Source organism: Enhydra lutris, unplaced genomic scaffold, assembly GCF_002288905.1.
Source record: "Enhydra lutris kenyoni isolate GAN:26980312 unplaced genomic scaffold, ASM228890v2 scaffoldscaffold24, whole genome shotgun sequence".
In the NCBI taxonomy this organism is placed as follows: Eukaryota; Metazoa; Chordata; class Mammalia; order Carnivora; family Mustelidae; genus Enhydra; species Enhydra lutris.
Genome location: NW_019154108.1, coordinates 12,276,250 through 12,294,623, shown reverse-complemented (window position 1 = coordinate 12,294,623; position 18,374 = coordinate 12,276,250). Strand labels below are relative to the sequence as shown.

Here is an 18,374-nt window from a genome sequence, read left to right as displayed (position 1 = left end):
TATAATTTGTTAACAGTTGCTAGAGTCTGGGATAGTCTTAATAATTCAGGTTAAAATTGCATAATCATTTTTTTAAAAAGATGTTAGTTATTTATCTGAGAGAGAGAGAGCACACGTGCGTGCACAACCCAGGGGAGGGGCAGAGGGAGAGGGAGTATCTCAAGGAGACCCCTCACTGAGCATAGAGCCTATTACATGGCTTGATTCCACGACCCTGAGATCATGACCAAGCGGAAACCGAGAGTCGGGTATCCGCCCAACAGACTGTGTCACCCAGGTGCCCCAAAATCATTTTTAACACAAGAAATTATTAGAAGACATCAGTTCCATGTCTTATTAATTGTTACCAAAGGAGGTGTGGGGGGGATTTGTCTCCCAGTAAGGTGGGGTGTGTGTGTGTGTGTGTGTGTGTGTGTGTGTGTGTATGCACACGCACGTGTGCAAGCCCACCGTACTCACCATGGTACTGCATTCCCAGTATATTGGTCAGGATGATGCTTGGGGGGCAAGAAGGAGAAACCATGGAGAGAATTTATTGTTTCACACGGCTCCAAAGGTAACTGTTAGGGCAAGCTTCCAGTAGGTTTTAACCAGGGCTCCACTCTGTCTCTTGGATTCTCTTCACCCTGTCCTCCTTCATGAGCCGGATTCCCTTCCAGGTGGGCTTTCTTCCTGGTCCCTGATGCTGGTAAACAGAGGCTCTGCAGGAACTCAACAACTTAGTTGGAATTTCTCGACAACGAGTCTGGGGAGCGTGGGGCTCTCGCTTCCAGGAGCCCCTGAGCACAAGTCCTGAAATTTATTCTGGTTGGACCACCCAGGGCCAAGCGCTCTGGGCACGCCATCCACGTGCGGATCGGCTCAGCCTCCAAAAAACCTATCACTGCGGCAAGTGGTTTGAGATGGGCTTAGGTATAAGGCCTGGAACTGGGTGACGCCAAGGCCTCTTGCACTGGTGGTGACTACACAGCGAGGGGGAGTGCAAGAGGTGTTGGAAAGACACTCCCAATGCCTACCGCACCTTGACAGCGATTTTTTAGGATTTTATTTGTTTATCTGAGAGAGAGAAAGAGAGCGGGCCCCACAAGCAGCGGGTGGGGCAGAGGGAGAGAAGCAGACTCTGTGCTGAGCATGGAGTCCCACGCTGGGCTCCATCTCACGACCTTGAGATCATGACCTGGGCCAAAATTGAGTCAGACGCTTAACCGACTGAGCCACCCAGGCGTCCCACAATTTTTTTTTTTAAATAAAAGGGGTACTTCCTAGGTACGAGGCACTATGGGAAATACCAAATCATACAGTTTACAATGTATTAGATATAAAAAGACGAGTTGGCTCCTAACTACAATACACTACTGGATGTAATGGGAGAAAGAGGCATGCACGTACTAAAATGCAGTCCTGTAACAGTTAGAGGAGACCGGCTGCGTCTGGCTGAGGGACCAGAGATGCATCACGTAGCCAGTAACATTGGAATTAGGTCTTAGAGAGTGAGTGGGAGTATGAGGCTTGCAGGTGTGAAGGGAGAGCATGGGAGGCCAGGGGAGCAGTAAGAATAAAGCCCCAGAGGCAGAAAGCCAACGGGCATGGCAGCCCAGGTTAGTTGGAGCACAAATTCTAGAAGTTGCTGTTAAGGCAGGAAGGGTTAGCTCAGTACAGAGAGATCTCGGGGTCAGGTGAGGCCTGAATTGCCCCACAAAGTCAGATTGTGGGGCAATCCTGCCTTATATTTTCCCCAATGAAGAACTGGCTTCATTCCCCATTTGCCTGATTAGCAGCAAGTTTAGTCCGTCTTTCAAACCCAGAGGCTTACGCAGCTTGTAGTAGGGGCCACAGTCAGTCTGACCTTCAGAGGCAAGCGGGGACCACTGGTCTCTAGTCTGGCAGTCATGTGAGTCCCCAGGTCCCTGTGACCCCTCAGGAAGGACAGTTGCCCTGCTGTCACTCCGAGCTTGGCTAACAGTACCCCTTCCCTGTGGTCCAGAGCCATGATCTCAGAGCTCTGCTCTTCTGTTAAATTCATAGCTCCCCACTCCCACCCAGGCACCCGCTGCCCTGGGGACTCTGGGTAAGAGGTGCCTTGGACATGGTATCCCCATGGATGCAGAACTCTTGACCTTTACTATTCCTTGGGGTCCATAGCACTGGGAGGCAGCGAGCTTTTCCGTGTCAGCTGAAACACCCACCGTTATCTGTTCTTGCTCCTACCACTGCCTCCCTGCACACCCTTTCCCCGCTGCACACACCCCTGGGGTTCTCGGGGTGAAATGCTTTGCCACGACTAAGGTGACTGAGATCATCTCTTGCACCAGCACAGAAAAAGAAAACAAAACCCCAAGTTCAATCACCAGTGGGACATTCTGCCCTCTCCCTGGAAGGTTCCCAGCTCTCTAGCAGGGATTGCTTGTTTCCCTGAGGGAGCCAGGCTTTCTCTGTTCTTTACCGAAAGTTCATGTTGACCTTCAACCTCCTCGGTCACTGGCAAAGTGGAGTCTTGCGTGTGCCCTTGGACTGTCCTCACCTTCAGGCTGCAGTTCTTTTCCCTTTAGGCCTCTTCCTCGCCTTGGGCACATGGCTTTTCTCCTTCCCGAATTCCCCCTTCACACCCCTGCTGTCTTCACTCTGGTTCTGTATGTCTCAGACGGATGGGGTGCGAGTCACCAACACACGGTTTGGCTCTGTTCACAACTTCCAGTTTCCAGCATGTTGCTGCTTCTTTAATCTATGAACTGGGGGCCCAAAGCTAAAAATTACTCTAAATACAGGTGAATTAAAATTTTTAAAAAATATTTAATTTATTTATTTGAGAGAGAATGAAAGAGAGAGAGAGAGAAAGAGATGGATAGCCTGAGTGGGGCCAGGGGAAGGACAGAGGGAGAAGCAGACTCCCCACTAAGCAGGGAGACCAAGGTGAGGCTCAATCTCAGAACCCCAAGATCATGACCTGAGCTGAAGGCAGATTCTTAATCAACTGAAGCACCCAGGTGCCCCCCCCCCAAAAAGTTTTAAGTAAGTATCCAGTGGCTGAGGGAGAACAAAGTCAGATACATACTCAGCAACCAGGATGGCTTCCCACACTAACTCAAGAATTTAAGGACAGGAGAATGAATTACCCGCCCTTTTTTGATTCACGCTTTGCTACTTCCCCATCCCTGTTGTAGAATTAGCTGTTTTTCCTTAATAAAATCATCTTAGAACAGTTGCCCGGGGCAAGGTGGGGGGTGACTGGGAAGAGGGCATGGAGGAACATTCTGGAGGGAAAGAAATTGTTCTGCGTTCATTTATACAAACTGGTGACATAGCTTAAGATCTGCGCCTTTTACTCCGTATCAATTTCATCTCAGTTTAAAAATAGAAAAAAGTCAAACCAACAATTTGGCTACTGTCGCTAATGTCCATATGCAGCAGTATGTTGACAGAAAATTAATGTGAAAAAGAGAAATAATACGCCATTGAGAAGCGTGTTGCAAGCATGGGCAGGCGTGATTCGTGGGCGGGGTCGGGCTGTCTCCAGTCACAGGCCGCTGAGCCACTTCTGTAATGTGCTTAATTCCTTCCAATTGTGCACTTGGCTAATTACAGTCATTACTCTTCCTTTCATTGAACAAGCTTGGGGATTCCTTGAAGTGATTCTCTTAGCAGGACTGGGTTGGATTTTCCCAAGTCTGGTGACCTCCTCAGATGGTGGCATGTGGTGGTCCATCGCCGGTGCTCAGGAAATGATCTGTTCTCACCACGGGGTGTTTAGCGGGGGGTGGTTGTGTGGTGAATCTTGGAGTCAGCAAGTCATGCCTGTCAGGCCTCCGAGCACAGTGAGGATACTCATGGCCTCTGCCCGCCAACCCAGCCTCACCGAGGTCCAAGCTCATCATGTTTCAAAAACCGGGTTATTCCCTACAGCACTCTTTGAAGTAGCAAGAGTAGAGACAGTCTGCATGTCCATCAGTGGGAGGTTAGTTAAAGAAATTATGGCTTGTCCATATAACGTAATACTGAAAAGAGAGTGAAGATGCTTCTCTGTGTACAAATTTGGAAAGTTTCAGGCTATATTGTTCAATAAAAAAAACAACAGAGTGTATAATATGACTGCAATAGAATATGAGTGCGGGTGTGTCTTTGCCTATATATAAAGGAACATTGAGCGGCATCTGGGTGGCTTAGTTGGTTAAGCCTCCGATTCTTGATTTGGGCTTAGATCATAATCTCAGGGTCGTGAGATGGAGCCCTACCTCAGGCTTTGCCCTCAGCAGGGAGTCTGTTTCTCCTTCTCCCTCTCCCTCTGCCCCTTCCTGTCCACTGGCACTGCTCTCTCTCTCTCTCAAATAAATAAATCTCTTTTTAAAATTGCATTTATTTTATTTGATGGGGGAGGAACACAAGCAGGGGGCATGGAAGAGGGAGGGAGAAGCAGAATCCCCACAGAGTAGGGAGCCCCACACAGGGCTTGACCTCAGATCATGACCTGAGCTGAAACCAAAAGTTGGATGCTCAACTGACTGAGACACCCAGGAGCCCCTCCTAGCTAGACTTTAAATCAGCTATTTTAAATATATTTAAAGAAGTAATGAAACCATGTCTAAATAATGAAATAAAATTTTGAGAATGTTATCTCCCCCAATAGAGAATATCAGTAAAAAGATAGAAATGATAAAAAAAATCAGAAAGGAGTTCTAGAGTTGAGAAAAACATGGACTAAAATGAAAAATTCACCCCCATGTTTCCACAACAGGTTTGAGCAGGCAGGAGAAAGCATCTTGACTTGAAGAAAGATCAATTCAGATGATCCACTTTGAAGGGAACAGAGGAAAGAGATTGAAGAAAAATGAACCCAGCCCCAGAAATCTGTGGGATATCATCCAACATACCAACATACATGTTACAGGAGTCCCACAAGGAGAGGAGAGAGAGGAAAGAGTGCGCTAAAGAATATTTGAGGGGCACTTGGGTGCATCAGTCAGGTAAGCGTCTGACTCTTGATTATGGCGCTGGTCATGACCTCAGGGTCCTGAGATCAAGCCTCACATGGGTTCAATGGGGAGTCTGCTTCTCTCCCTCTCCCTCTGTTCCCCCTTCTCTCTCTTTTCTCTCTCTCCCAATCATAAATAAATAAATCTTAAAAAAAGAATATTTGAAAAAAGTGTCAGAAAACTTCCCAATTTTAATGAAAAACATTAATCTGTATGTCCAAGATGTATATCAAACTCCAAACAGAATAAGCTCAGAGATAGGATAAACACCTAGACACATGTCAGAAGACAAAAACAAAGAACCTTGAGAACAGCAAAGAAGCAGCCACTCATGGGGTAGAAAGATCCTCAATAAGATTAACATCTGATTTCTCATCAGAAACCATGGATGCCAGAAGGCTATGGCATGATCTGTTTAAAGCACTGGAGGAAAGAAACCCTTTCAACTAAACATTTTATAACCAGCAAAACTATCCTTTAAAAATGAAGGACAGGTCGACTTTGCTAGATGGGGGTGACTGGGTGGCTCAGTAGGTTAAGCCTCTGCCTTCCCCTCAGGTCCTGGTCTCAGAATCCTGGGATCCAGCCCCACATCAGGCTCTCTGCTCAGCAGGGAGCCTGCTTCCCCCTCTCTCTCTGCCTGCCTCTCTGCCTACGTGTGATCTCTATCCCTGTCAAATAAATCAATAAAAATCTTAAAAAAAAAAAAAAAGACTTTGCCAGACGAGCAAGCACCAAGGGCATTCATGACTGGGGCACATCTGCCCTGTAAAAATAATAATAATAATAATAATAATAATAAATAAATAAATGGAATCCTTTAGGCTGAAATGAAGGGACAGTAAATCAAATCTGCATGAAGAAACAAGGAACCCCGCTAAAGGAAACTATATAGGTAAATATAATAGGCAGCACAAGTGTATTTTTCGTTTGTAACTCTTATTTTTTCGCCTGATTTAATGGCATAAAGCACTAATACGTCATCTGTAGGGTTGGGTAACGTATAAAGCTGTAATTGTAGGACAATACCAACATGGGAGGGCTTGAGAATGGAGATATAGAGGAACAAAGTTACTGTGTATTATTGAAATCAAGCTCGTATTAACTTGGACCAGGATGTTAGTTACACCCCAGGGCAACCACCGAGAAAACAGAAGGGCGTGGCCCACTGTGTCACCTGCCAGGGACTGTTTAGATGAGCCCTGAGGACCGACTGCTTGGTTCTGGCAGCATGGAGGTGCCAGGTGCACTGTTCTGGGGGTGGGCGGGGGGAGGGCTGACCGGATGGGTTCAGGCAGAATGCGAGAGAAGGAAGTAAGAGAAAATGAATACAGGTAACGCTTCCATGAACCTTGCTGGAAACGGAAGCAGAGAGCCGGGGATGAGGTGAACGGTGAGAGGTAGCTCACTGGGTTTGCATGCTGGTGGAAAAAACTAGGTGCCGTCTCTCTTTGTGTCATGCGGAAGAATTCTGGAGATCGCCGACGGACTATTGGAGCGTCGTGCTTCCCACCCGAACGCCCCAAGCACTGCCGTCTTGGGTTATTGGGGCGGGGGGTATGCACACACCCACTGCAGGACATACTAATATTTGGAGGGCGGGGCGGGAGGCGGGAGAGGCGCCGTGAGCTCCGGCCGGGGCGGAGAGCTGGCGGAGGGTCGGTCCCAGGTCCATGCCCCCCGGCCCCGGCCCCGGCCCCGGCCCCGGGAACACCCCTCCGCGCGGCCCGCAGCCGCAGTTTCCCAACTAGGGCGAAGGGCAGCGCGGAGGGTGAAGGGGGAGGGGGCTCCTCCCTGCCCGCGAGCGCTGGACGGCCTCCCATTGGCTCCCCTCGCTCCGCCCTCGGTCCCCATTGGCCACGGCGCGAGCGCACGGGCCGAGCACGCTGCCCCGCGCCACGCAGCGTGTGGCCGGCCGAGGCGGTGCGGCCAATGGGAGCGCCCGCGGGGCGGGGCCGCGGACGCCCGGAGCCCCGGCGCGGGCGAGTCGGTAAACAGATCCGGGGCGCGTGCGACGCCGGCGCTGCGGCTGGCGTGCGCGCGCAGGGGGCGCGAAGGTGACCGCGGAGCTCCGCTTACTGCCGCGGGGTAAGGCCGCGCCGCCGCGCGCTCCGGGGGCACAGCGGGCCTCGCCTTACACTCGCGCGCGCCCTTCCCGCGTCCAGCTCCACCGCGGCGGCTTCCCGTGGCCTTTCCGCTCGTCCGCCCGCCGCGCCTGCCTCTTCTGAGCCCCCTCCCGGTCGTCTCCCTGGCCGGGCTGTCTCAGGGTCTTCGCTCCCGTGGCCCGGCCCCGCTGTCGGGTTTCACGGGGGTTCAGGGTGTACTTGGAGAAGGGGGCCCTTCTTGGTCCTTTTCTCCGTTCGCTTGTCCTGGGCCTTTGGGCTAAATTCCCTGAGCTGCTGCCTCTCCCTAGCCCCAGCTCCCCGCCACACGCAGTGTGCCCGTCTGCCTCGGGGACAGGAATGCTGCCATATCAGGCCTGGGTGCTGGGGCTCTCCACGTGGCTGAGAGGTACCAGCCTACTGAAGGGCGAGGGGCTCTCGACTGGCCGGGCACAGCCCATTGGAACACATGTCTTGCTTCCTGGGGCATTGGGTGTGCGTGACACAAGACCCAAGAGCCGGGCCTGCCAAGCTTAAGTGGTTACCAAAGGAGCCGAGAATATGCGTGATACCAGCCTGCCTGCTGTCCTGTTGTGGATGGACAAGTCATCCTTCCAGGAGGGCCCTTCTGAGAAGAGACAAGGGGGTGCTCTTGGTTCACAGGAGCAGAATCCTTAAGACTCTTGCGATGGCTCTGGGTATTTTGTTCCGCCTTGCAAGTAATGCAGGCAAGGGTTATTAGAATTTTTGGCCTAACCTTGTGCACCTCAGAGGAAAAGTGACCTAGGTGGTCTGAGCACATCCCTGTGTGTCGCCTGAGACAGGGCTTTCCAGTCTTCAGACTCCACGTTTGGGCTGGACAGTTCTTTGCTGTGGGAGGGTGACCTGAGCTTTGTCCACTAGAGCCTGGAAGCAGCTCCCCACCCCAACACACATACTAGTGTGACAACCAAATATTTCTCCAGACGTTGCCGAATGTCTCCTAAATGTCAGAATCGCCCTTGGTTGAGAACCATTGAGCTAAGACTCTAAAGAGTCTTTTAGTGCTGCCAGAGAGGTGTGCTGGGACCTGCCTATGAGTAGTTGAGAGGTTTGGCCCAGGGTAGTGCTGTGCTCCCTGCCCTAAACCAGGGATAGAAGCCGTATAGGTGGGCTTCCAAGGGGACCCCACCTCTGCGCCTGGAGGGACAGGAGAGCGATAGGAGATAGAAACTCATGGGCATCCACTTTGCCTGCTGGATGCAAGGCAGTGATTGGCTGGGTCCAGAGTGCAAAAGGAGAAGGCTGGTGGTTTCTGTCTTTGGAGACTTTGCAAGAAGGTGGGGGGTAGGCATGTGAAATAACCATGGGACAGTTTTTAAACAGTGACCAAACAAGTTCAAGCTTCTGAACCCTGGCAGAAAGGCAAACTCCGTTATCCACAAGGTGATACCTTAGTCATCTTCCTGTGTCTTGTGATGTGGGAAGGGGCCGGCCCTGGGTGTGCAGAGTAACTGGCTGCATTTGAGGCTGACGTGTGGGGATGTTTACATGTGCTGTGTGCCCCTCCATGAGAGCTTGCAGCACGGACACCTGTATCATTTGTAAAGGGCCTCTGTGGTCGATGGAAGCATCGGTGTCAAAGATGCAGAGAAAGATGCTTTACGTCTGAGTCTAGATGTTGCCCTAAATATAACCTGGAGTTTATTTCCCAAAGTTCTAAGTACCAAAGCAACGGGGAATGCAGAATAGCTGAAAAACAGTGATTATGGCATAGAGCAGGGAAGGCTATCTTAAGCTTCTCCCTCCTATGAATTTCCCTGTCTTGTTCACTCATCCTGTGGGTGTGTACCTGGGTTTTCCCGTTACATTCCTTGGTTAGGTAGGCAGTCTTTTGCGTTCCCTTTGTTGCCAGTGGAAAAGGATCTGGACGGAGAGCTCACTTCTCCTTTCTCAAAAAGAAGTTTAGAGAAGTCCAAACTTGGCAGGATAATTTTCCGCCAAGAGCTACGGACACTGAGTCATTATCTTTGTCATTTGAAACAAGAGCTGTGTGCAAAATTAGACAGGAATATTTAGAGCGCTATCTTGATCTGACAGTGGTGTCTGGAAATACTTCGTACATTCCTGCCGAGTAACGGCCAGGAACTTGGAGCCAGTGGAAGGGAGAGAGTGGCGTGGGGAGTTCAAGGGCCCACATCTTCAAGAGTGGCTCCTCTGGGATGGGTGAAGTCCGGGGACCCTGAGGCAGGGCCAGTACCCTGGGCACAGGACGTGAGAGGGGGGCTTCTGCCCACACTTTTTACAAAGCTGAATGGGTACCCGCTGGTCTGTCCGCAAGGATATTGTTCCTTGTGTGGTTCCAGGTTCCTGAGCCCTTGACCTCTTGCTTTGAGGTCAGGGGCCCACAGAGTATTTTAAGTTGGAAATGACCCTGAAAATGTCTTTTTATTCTTCATACTTGGGAGTGATTTATTTTCAGTGGGTGCATGTAGAAAAGATTCATGAGAGAGCCAAGTGTTTTTCGCTCAGATTTACATTTCGGGGTATTATAGAATAGTGACTGTGCTCTTGTCCCGAAAGTCCTAGACTTGTGGGGTTTTTGTTTTTTGTTTTTTGTTTTATGTCCTCATATCCTACCTGGGCTGGGGCAAAAGGACTACACTTAGTCCAAACCTGGAAAAATCCCTGTGTGCCCTGAGGGTCAGTGCCCTTCCACACCTTGCCCCTGAGGAAGAGCCCACTCTGGAATTGTAGGGGGATCTGGTTTTTACTCCTCATTGAACACCTCTCGATGGATTGACCTCCTCAGGCACGGCATTGGGAATGTGGAAGTGAATGGCTCCTGGGTCCCTGAACTGGGGGACCTTATAGTAAGGGCCCTCAGTGTGGTTTGGACTAGGAGCTCTGGGTGGGAACTGAAGGCTTCTTGGAGGAGGAGCGTTGGCGGGGGCTTTGAGGATGAGCAGGATTTCAGCAGGAAGAGGCAGGAGTTTGGCGGGGGTAGGGTCAGGGGTCAGTGCTTCCCAGACTTCCCAGCAGTAAACATGGCTCGGCGTTGCTAAGTTGCAGTGGAAGTTTCTAGGCACTCACTCCTGGGGGCTGTTAGCGGTCCAGGGACCACTGTGTGCCCCGCCCTTATGGTTTGGGTGAGTTCAGGTGAGGCAGAGCAGTGCTTCCACACATTTTCTCTCAGCACTGGGGTCGGGGGCCAAGAGGGCTTCGCTCTGTACTTGCAGCAGTTTCCAGCTGAATTCCGTTCAGGCCAGAAGGGTTGCTGAGCACCCGCAGCTCCTGAGTCCAGCGGCAGCCCAGAGGGCCCCGGAGAGAGACAGACAGAGACAGAGACTGAGTGTGAGCCACCTGCCCTGATACGTGCACAGTCCGGGGGCTGTAACTTGGCAGGACCCACAGGGGGTACTGGCCCTCTGCTGTGGGGACCCAGGGTGGAACACAAGCTGGTTCTGCTGGAGAAAGGCTGGGAGAGTGCTTGCTGGGGCCTGAAAGGTGGGTGCACCCCACCCCGCCCCGCCCCCCAGAGAGAAGTGCTTAGAGGCTGAGGCCAGCGGGGGCAAAGGTCTGGCGGCCAGTGGGTGTTGCTCTGGGGAGGGTGCCAAGGTGGGCTGGTGTGTGCGGAACGGGCAGGGAGACCAGTGAGGCGGGTTGTGAGAAATGAGTGTGGCCTACGTCCCATGTGGGGGATGGCGGAGCGAGGGCGGGGGCAGGTGGGGACATGGAATGCGAGGCGTGGATTGGAGAGAATAGAAATCTGTGCGGGTGGAGGTCCAGATTAAGTGGCTGGCTGGGCACTGACGGCTGAGGTTTCTAGTTGTGGGGAGGAGCTGTTTGGGGTGGATGGCGGTGTCCCTGCAGAAAATGGGGTGCAGGAGGAGGGCTGGTTTGGGGGAAGACAGACGGTGATGTTCTAGACACGAAGGGGTTGAGGTACCTCTGGGACTCCACTCCCCCCCCCCCCTTATGTTAAGATTTAATTTGTGTGTGGTGGATTCACCCTTCCTACTAAGTAGTTGTGCAGTTTGAGAGACATGTATGATGTCGGGGCACCTGGATGGCCCAGTCGGTTGGGCAGCTGGCTCTGGTCATGATCTTCGAGTCCTGGGAGGGAGGGATCGAGCCCCGCATCAGGCTCTGTGCTCAGCGTGCGGTCTGTGTGAGATCCTCTCTCTCCCTCTGCACCCCCGGCCCCTGTTTCTGCACACACACTTTCTCTCTCTCATAATAAGTAAATCTAAATGGTCACATAATCCTTACTACAGGTGAGGTGTAGAACAGTTCTGTTCCAGACACGTTCCCTATGCCCGTTCATTGGTGCCTGTGGGACTTCGAGGGGTGCTGTGGTGCGTGTGTAACTGGGTTCGTTCTAGAACCGCCTTGGTGGTTGAGATGGCCTGCCCCGGCTGACAGCAGGGATGCACAGACCTAGGGCAACTCCGGCACAGGGAGGAGCAGTCAGCAGGGGAATTTTTATATTTGGCCCAGGAAGGCAGAGAGAGAGGGTTTGTGGATGTGAGAGGGAACGTTTTTCTGGAAGGAGAGAGTGAAGGCAGAAGCAGGCTGGGTGGGGAGCGACCTTGTGGAGGAGGGGGAGGAGCTGGGCTGGAAGGGGTAGGCTGGTTCTGAGGGCTCTGAGAGGTGAGCTAGAGGGGGTGCGCACAGCACATTGCCTCTCGGGGAGCAAGGAGGCAGCTGCAGGGTGTGGATGGGAGCCCCGTGGGCTGGGGCGCCGGAAGAGAAAGCAGGGCGGGCGTCCTGTGGTGCCCTCCCGCCCACCAGGCCCTGCTTCTGCCCGCTGCTGAGGAACTGGTGGTTCCTGGTGGGCAAGTGAGTGTGCGCGTGAGTGCATGTGAGTGCAAGTATGTGTGTGAGTCCTTGAGTGTGTGTGTGCCACTTTGCGAGTGCACGAGTGTGCATGTTTGCGGAGGTGAGTGCAAGTACGTGAGTTGTGGGAGTGTGAGGTGGTGTGTGAGTACACAAGAGTGCATGGGTGTGTGAATGTGAGAGCAGGTGAGTATGTAAGCATGAATGTGTGAGAGCATGAGTGCATAAGTGGTGGGTGTCCATGTGTGTGAGTACAGGTGCATGAGTGTGGGCTTGGGTATGTGAGTGGATTGTGAACATGAGTGCGCGAGTGTGTACCCATGTGGATGTGTGTGAGTGTGAGTACGTGAGTGTGGCGAGTGGTGTGATTGTGAGTGCAGGTGCATGCGTGTGTGCATGAGCATGTGCCTGTGTGTGAACGAGTGTGGTGGAGGGGCAGGGTGGTGGGTTTCCTGGAGGCATAAGAGACCCAGACTGGACACCCTCCTGCCCCCAGGGTCTGTCTCCCGACTAGGTCTCTTGCGGTGCCTGGACGGGGTGGCGCTAGGTTCTAGGGCATCATTCTTCCCAGACCTTGTGAGCTCTGCGTGTGCCGAACAGCCCTGGCCAGGGATGAACAGCTTCCTGTGCTCCAGGGATGCATGGGTCCTAGTCTCTGGGAGCTGGAGACCACTGTGGGTTTCTGAACAGAGGGAAACGAGGAAGCACAGGCCCGAGAAGGAGGGCGGGTGTGCCCGAGGTCACACGTGGCGGGTGTCCCTGGGAGTGGGGGGGCTCGACGTCCATCCTCCATCCCCACACTGCCCCCATCTGGGTACTAGAGGCCTGGTGGGGACATCCTGCCATCAGTGGGGCTGGATGCAAGGTCATGGGGATTGTTCACACACACATGCAGCTCTTCAGGTGAGGTCCAGAGCCTGGGGTCAGGCCTGGAGTTCCTTCCTCCTGCCTGGTGCGTTTGCCCTGTGGCCCTGGCCCTGGCCAGCAGGAGGGTTGGGGTTGGAGTGGATTGCCCTGTGCCCCACAGGCGGTTACTATTTAATGGGAGCCGGAGCAAACATGTCCTGTCCCTGAGGTCGGGGAGAAGTCTGTGGCTCTTGCTCCTATGCATGCTCACTGCCAACATGTGATAAAGTGTGGGGCCGGTCCCCACATACAGGTGGGACCAGTGTGGACCTCTGCGCTGGGGGGCCAGGCCTGCCGTCTTGCCCCTCTTTTTCCTTTTCGATTTCTCGTAAGCAAGGAGTGGGGCAGGACAGCAAGCACTAGAGGTGCTTCGTCCTGCATGGGTGCCCTGGGGGCCGTGGACGCAGTGCCAGCGCCCAGGTTTTCGTCCTCTACCCCCACCCTGTGAGCACAGGGCTGCCGCTGTGTGTGTGTGGGGGGTGTCTCAGGGTGGTTGGGGATGGGACCCCTGGATTCCAGGTGTCGGGGCTCCATCAGTTAGCAAGTACCGTGGGTGCAGACAGGTGTTCAGCTCCAGGGGCGGCCCCCTTGGGGAATGGAGAACTGGGTAAGAGAGTCCCCTCTCTAGGAGCTCACCGCACAGCAAGGGAGACGGGACTGCTGCACGGTCACACAGGCCAGCTGGAGGTGACCCCAGGCCATCAAGAGATGCGGGAGTTTAGACGGAGATGAGGGTGGAGGCCTATCATTCTGCAGGGTCTGCTGTTCTGTCATTGGGCAGAGGAAGTGGTATTCTGGGGGTGGGTAGGAGGTACATGGAAGTAGGAAAACCCCTGTGTGTGTGTGTGTTTGTGTGCATGTATGTGTGTGTGCATTGGGGGAGGCCATTCTGGCAGAAGCACTGGGGCATTGGGGGTGACCTAACCCCGGTGATCCTCTTCCCGTTTCTGTCCCTGAGTACAGTTGTCTGTCAAGGGTGGTTTCTTGTCTGGGTGGGGTCCCTGGTTCTAAAAAGCCCTGGGCTTTGTATGCACACATGGCAGCAGCGTCCCTGTCTGGGCTTGGTGTGGTATGTGGAGGGGCAGCTAGTAAAGGCTGGTACTGGGTGTCCGCGTGGCGATCTGAGGACCGTGTGCCCAGTGTCACCTTCTGGTTATGCACACGGTGAGGTGGCCTTCAGCGTGGGGCTTCTGCCTCTCTCTGCCCTTTGTGTCTGAGACAAGATTCAAGCCAGCCCCGAGGGGCTGGGCCTGCTGGTTTTGGGAAGCTGATGCTCTTAGTGCAGGTACCTTGGGAGCTTTCCAGAAGGGGCAGTTCTGAGAGGCCAGTTGCCCCTTGAGAGCCCTGCCAGCTCCAGAGTTCCTGTGTCTCCAGGAGACTGTTGATTTAAAATGTTGATTTACTGCTGTGGGGCAGGTTTCTTAGCTGCTTTCGTCTCTGCCTCCTGGGCAGCAAGGAAAGGGCTGGAGCCTGCGGTCAGACCAGGGTGGAAGGCCCAGCGCCTGACGCCCTTGGGAGCCGCGGAGATGTCTGCTCCTTGCTGAGCTCGCTCCCCGCTGTGCGTAGGGACAGCACCTGTTGTGGGCGGGCAGGGAGTTGAGTGAAGTGATGGGCACACAGAGGGGTCTGTGTTTGCCACTCCTGACTAAAGCGATTTCTCTGGAATAGTCTATGTGAAGTGGAAGTGTTTTGGAAGATGAAGAGGGTGAAGCTGGTGAAAAGCATTTTGGGAGTAGGGCCTGCTCCGTGGGCTCTGTGGCACCCCTAGGCTGTGCACGGTGCCTTGTGGGCAGCGGACCCTCAGAAGTGGTTCGGATGTTGAACTGAGCCTCAGAAGCCGTGGGGCACCTTGGTCCTGAGAGCCAGCGGGACTCTGCTGTTGGGAACAGGAGTGTGTTCTGAGCTGGCTCCGGGGTAGTCCAGCCCCAGGCACAGCACTTGGCACATGTTTGGCACCCAGGGCTGTTTGTGGGGTGACCAAAGAGTGATCTGGAAATTATTCTAGAATACAGCCTGCCCCTCTTTTTCCTTTAAAAAAATAGACTCCGTATTCGTTTCCTATGGCTGCTGTAACAGATTACCTCAAACCCAGCAACTTAAAACACTGCAGATTTGTTATTTGATGGTTCTGGAGGTCCGAAGCCCGAGCTGGGATGTCTTTTTTCTGGAGGCTCCAGGACAGAAGTGACCCTGGCCTTCCCAGCCTCCAGGGGTTGGCCGGCCTCCCACCTGTCTGACACCTGCTCTCCAGCCGCTGCTTCTGTCACCCCTCGCACGGACATGAGGGCCCCGTGATCATTTGGGCCCATGTTGGTAATCCCCTGTCTTAAGGATCTTTACCTGAATCCCACGTGCAAAGCCCCCTCTGCCCTGGAAGCTGACACTGTCACTGGTTAAAGGGCTCAGAGTGTGGACATGTCTGTGAGGTGGTGACCCGGCCTGTGCATTTCAACAGACCCCTTTCAATACCTGATTTCACTTTAGAGGAAACTCCTCGACCACAGCTCCAGGTCCCCACCCAGGGCCCTGTCCACCTTCCTGCGCGACAGTGCAGTGACAGTGGTCGTTCCTGTGGTCACGATCAGTGGGTGGGGAAGGAGTCGGGGTCAGAGATAGGAGCCTCCCACCAGGGACTTGGAGTTGGGCTGGAGAGAAGAGGTATCTGTGTGCCAGAGAGGGGATGTGCAGAGCAGGGCAGGACCTGGCCAGCCTGGAAGATGACAGTGAGGGGAAGACTCCCCGAGAGCTAAGGGTCAGCTCACGCCCTCGAGTAAATGTGGTGTGTCTGTACATTTCGGGGTACTTCGCCTCTTCTGCTTAGATTGGATGCTGCTGTGATTTCCAGGTGAAAAACAGGTTCCTGTGTGGCCCAGGAGCAGGCCTGCATTGGCCAGCTGGTCAGGGCAGAGCTGGTTCCCAGGCCCCAAGGCTGGCCTCATTGCACACAGGGCTCTCCCGGCCTCAGAGGGGGTGGGGCGCAGCTTGGGGTCCAGGGGCAGGCTTGCTTGCTGGGGCTCGGGGCTCAGAGCCGCACTCAGAGTGGTGCTCGGGCATGGGGGTGAGCAGAGGCTGGGTGGGAGGCCTGGGGTCGTGACTGCGGTGCCTCCAACCTCAGGCCCAGGAGCTTGGGCATCTCCTGTTGATCCTTTAGACAGCTCGAGCCATCTGAGCAGGGGCTTAGCGTGACGAAGTGGATTTGGGGACGGTTATTAGGTGGTAGAGTGTGTGGTGGTGTGCAGACAGAGAGGTCGTGGGGATCAGAGGCCTCCCCCCCCAGTACTGTTCCTTCCATAAAATACCGTGAAAGCTTCCTGTTTTCTCCTCTGAGAGAGGTGTTGACAGTGGTAAGGATCACCAGCGGGTGTTTATTTCTGGCCTCTAAGCACGCCCCGGGCACCACAGCAACAAGTCACACAGCCCCCCCACCCCACCCCCGCAGAGGCTGGACTGCCCTCCCTGAGTCCGACGGAGTCCGACGCGACTCTGTCCCTGGCCCGAGCACCGGGGTATAAATAAGTGGGATTGTCTGGTCTCCCGAGCCTGAACCTCCTTCCAGAGCGTCTCTGCTCACAGTGATGAAGCCCTTCCATGTGCCAGCCCCTCGGGGCCCTGTGTGCTGCTGTGTGGGTTACCTGACCCGCTCCTGTGGGGAAACTGGCACAAAGAGACACTTGGTGACTTTAGTTCAGCAGCAGAGTCAGGATTTGAACCTGGGGCGCCTGGCTCTGGAGCATCTCTGTGGGACAAGCACTGTTTTCAGGTTTTAAGCAGAAAACTTGGGGGAGTTTTCGTCAGAAAATGAAATTGCTGTCAGGATCCTGTGCTTGACAGGTGGGCATTTAAAAGGCCCCTTCTGTTTGTTCACCAGAAGAAGGAGGCACCGCTCAGGACCCCTCCACCCCCCAACTTGCTCCCTGCGCACCAGAGCCCTGAGTGTCGTTAAAGTGGGGAGCTTCTCCTGCTGCTTCGATGAGCCACCCACCCCAGCCCAGTGCCCACCTGGAGGCAGCACCCTGGGAAGCCTGAAAGCGTGCTAATCTCCTGGGAGGCGGGTACCGTCTAGGGTACCCAACGCTCTTCAGCTTGGGTTTTCCTCTTACCTGTTAGAGCCGACAGACTCAAGTCTTTCCTGGCTCCAGTTCTTATAAGCTGTGTGACTTTAGCCAAGTTACGGAACCTCTCTGTGCCTTAGTTCCTTCATCTCAAACATGGACATGGTAACAGCACCGAGCTTGTAAGAATGATTGAGGGAACACTTCGCTTACAGCCTGGTGGATGGTGGAGTCTCAGGGATAGCAGCTGTGGTTAGTGCACTGCAGCATGGCGACATCTGGGGACCCGGTGACAGTCCAAGTGCCTGCTACCCAGCAAACCCTTGTGTGTGCTAGCACACGTGTTTGCTCTTCTCACCAGCTCTAAGAAAGAGCCCTCCAGTCTAGAAGCAGCTTCCAAGGGAATGGGAGGTCCTCAGCCTAGAAGCTGTCCCGAGGCCAGCTCCTTTCTGCGGGGGAAGGGGGACTTCCTGGGCGACGTGCAGGTTTGGGGCTTCTGGGGGTGACTGGCAGCTGTGGGGACTGCGGGGCCCTATTGGCCTATCCCCCAGCAGGAAGGCGACTCTCCAGACCCCTCTGTGGGTGACGGACAACAGGGGCTGTTTGTCTCTGTGTCTTCCTGGTCTGTCCTTGTGTGTTCAGTTGCCAGCACGGGAGGCTGTTTCTGAAGCCGCGGGTGAGACCCTGGGTGGCCCTCACCACCCTCACTGGCCCTAGGCCTAGAGCCCCTGCGAGAGTCCAGTACTGGCCCCTGGACGTGATTTGGATGGCCGAGGGGAAGGGCACAGCCGCAGAATTTTATGGCTTCGGGTCCTGAGGTGGTCTCTTCCTGACGTACAGCTTCCTCTGAGTCCCCTGGGGAAACAGTCACCTGGTGTTTCTTTTCTTTTACTCAGAGTAGAAGAAAAGAAGAAAGCTTTTAAGCACCTAAAGGAACTTTTCAGGGCTCATGCAGGCTGGAAACTGAGAACATTCCAGACCAAAGTAAAGTTTATTCTTGGCTGGGAGGGGGCAGAAGAAGACCACTGGTGCCCCTGCCCTGGGGCCTCTGGAAAAGGACCTTCAGCAGCCCTGTGGGAGGTGACAGTCGGGAAGGCCTGTGGTGGCCCTGAGGCTCCTTGTCTTTAAGCTCATTCATTTCTTTTCCAGCTTCTTGAGGCAGTAACAGGAAAAGAAAGGGCAGGTGGAGGGTTTCCACAGAGCCAGGCTTTGGGGGAAGGGCAGCAGGGAGAAACTTGGGAAGGATCTTTGCCGCCAGGTCTCTGCGTGGGCCACCTCTGCTCCCTTTCCCCCTCGTCCTCCAGAACAGGGATCTCAAAGTGGGGTTCTAGCCCGGGCAGCAGCAGCACCTGGGAATGTGTGAGTTCGGCAGGTTTCTGGGCCCACCCCAGACCCACAGACCCAGAGATGGGGGCGGGCCCAGCAGTCTGGGTTTTCACAAGCCGCCTGGGGGACTCTGCTGCCCCCTGAAGCCTGAGCACCCTGCCTCCGGCCACACCCCCCAGGGGCCTCTGATTCTGGATCTAGAT

General features: G+C 54.2%; 1 protein-coding gene across 2 annotated transcripts in view; it reads left to right on the top strand.

The window, feature by feature from the left end:
* The first annotated feature begins 6,961 nt into the window (after positions 1 to 6,961).
* LOC111150865 (coenzyme Q8A) overlaps positions 6,962 to 18,374 on the top strand; it is a 36,117-nt gene continuing 24,704 nt past the window's right edge. Inside the window, exon 1 of one of the 2 annotated variants that reach the window (XM_022508507.1) lies at positions 6,962 to 7,055. The gene's annotated coding sequence lies outside the window, so the exon portion shown is untranslated. The remainder of the gene's footprint in view (positions 7,056 to 18,374) is intronic. The other variant, XM_022508508.1, reaches the window with a different exon arrangement.